General features: G+C 40.3%; 1 non-coding gene across 1 annotated transcript; it reads left to right on the top strand.

Moving 5' to 3' along the window:
- The first annotated feature begins 1,281 nt into the window (after window positions 1–1,281).
- On the top strand, window positions 1,282–1,446 carry LOC114493463. The gene has a single exon (XR_003684138.1). It is a non-coding gene; the product is annotated as a U1 spliceosomal RNA (small nuclear RNA).
- Window positions 1,447–1,862: the final 416 nt, after the last annotated feature.

The raw sequence follows: 1,862 nt of genomic DNA on the forward strand, positions 1-1,862 counted from the left end.
AATATAATCTAACAAAATTGTTTCGAATGAAATTCAAGACAACTAAGTGCTACTAGAGAGGGTGTATGGAAAAAAACAAACGACTTTTTTGGCTAACCCAATAGACAGTTATGGAACAACTGATGCCTTCACTGGACATGTAAAACATCCTGGACATGTTTTTGTCATTAGCAGCATAACAGACCATTTTGCGACAATGCCTAGGGCCTATCTAGATATTGAACCGGAATGAAATTGGCCATGCAGATGTGTGCCACCAATATGAAACCTTCAAGTGTCTGCTATGGGTCTCTCCCCAGCCACCGCTGTTAACTTTGGGATTATTTCCTGTGTAGGGCTCACCTCACCCATGAGCCTACAAGGATGGGGGACTAACCCCCCAAAATTCCTGATTTTGGTCTAGTTCCCACCAAGCTCTGCTATGTATTCCCTGAAGAGCATTCCAGAGGAGTCCACAGTTCACAGATGAGCTGTAAGGAAGGTCTCACAGACCTTAATTTACATTGGGAAAAAAGAAATAGACAACAACCGTGGCTTCTTTTGTGCAAAATAAAATTTGCACCTGAAAGACATTTGGCCTTTAAAAAAAATTCTTTGGGAGATGAACTTCTAGACCCAGATCTCTAAGACTTAAATTACAGTTGGAAAATGAGCAAGAACAGATGCCGAAAGTGATTGTGTGGTTGTGGGAAGTACTGACATCAGACACAGAAGTGAGTTTAAGTTTCTGCTGAGTTAGTTTCTAGTTGTATGATCCTGGGCGAGTCACTTGACTTACAAACAAAAGATAAGGACAAAATAGAAAAAAAGGTTAATGTTAAAGCAGGTATATGTAAATACTAACATTTAACACATCCTTATCCGCTAAACCACAGAAACAGTTTCTGTGATAATCAGTGATAATGATTTTCTTGATTTGTTCCTTTGTTTTATAACAACTATTTAAAAAGAACTGATAAATATTAAAGATATTTCCAGTATGAACTAAAATTTGCACTGAAAATATTATATCTCAGAATATATTTTTGAGACATATATAAAAATTGACATGCTATTTCACTGTTCTCAGTTTTAAATACAAGCGAAAACTCCCAAAGAATGATGGGACTGTAACTTCGGCTCTGTTTCTTCATCTTTCCAATTGCATGCCGTCATCGCCTACGCCAAATCTACTGTCTAAAGGCAGGGATATGTCGTATCGCAACTGCTGGTGGCACTTGCTATGCCGAAGAGAGCTCGGACAATCCTGAACGGTTTGAACTTAATCTAAAAATAATGTGCATACTTACCTGGTAGGAGAGATACCATGATCTGGAAGGTGGTTTTCCCAGGACAGGGCTCACCCACTGCACTCCGGATGTTCCGACCGCTGCGATTTCCCCAAAATGTGGGAAACTTGACTGCATGATTTCTGGTAGTGAGGGACTACATTTATGCTCGCTCATGTTTTAAGAAGAAAGCAAGAAAAAAGACAGAAAGAAGTGCACAGTTGAGTGCAAAGTTCACAGCTGAGGGTAAAAAGAAAAAAATTTGCTGTATACCTGTGTAACTGGGAGTTCTCCAAGTTAGCCTCCGCGAACAGGACGATGCTTATCGAAGTACAAGTGGTAAACAAGTGTGCTAACTCGAGGTTTACCTTGCCTCTACTGTTTTGAAACAACAGCCACCCTTCACATTGTTAGACTGACAACATATTTTTTTTAAAGATTTTATTTATTTATTTTTAGAGAGGGAAGGGAAGGAGATAGAGAGAGAGAGAAACATCAATGTGGGGTTGCTGGGGGTCATGACCTGCAACCCAGGCACGTACCCTGACTGGGAATCGAACCTGCGACACTTTGGTTCGCAGCCCGAGCTCAATC

This window comes from Phyllostomus discolor, chromosome 1 (genome assembly GCF_004126475.2).
Source record: "Phyllostomus discolor isolate MPI-MPIP mPhyDis1 chromosome 1, mPhyDis1.pri.v3, whole genome shotgun sequence".
Taxonomy (NCBI): domain Eukaryota; kingdom Metazoa; phylum Chordata; class Mammalia; order Chiroptera; family Phyllostomidae; genus Phyllostomus; species Phyllostomus discolor.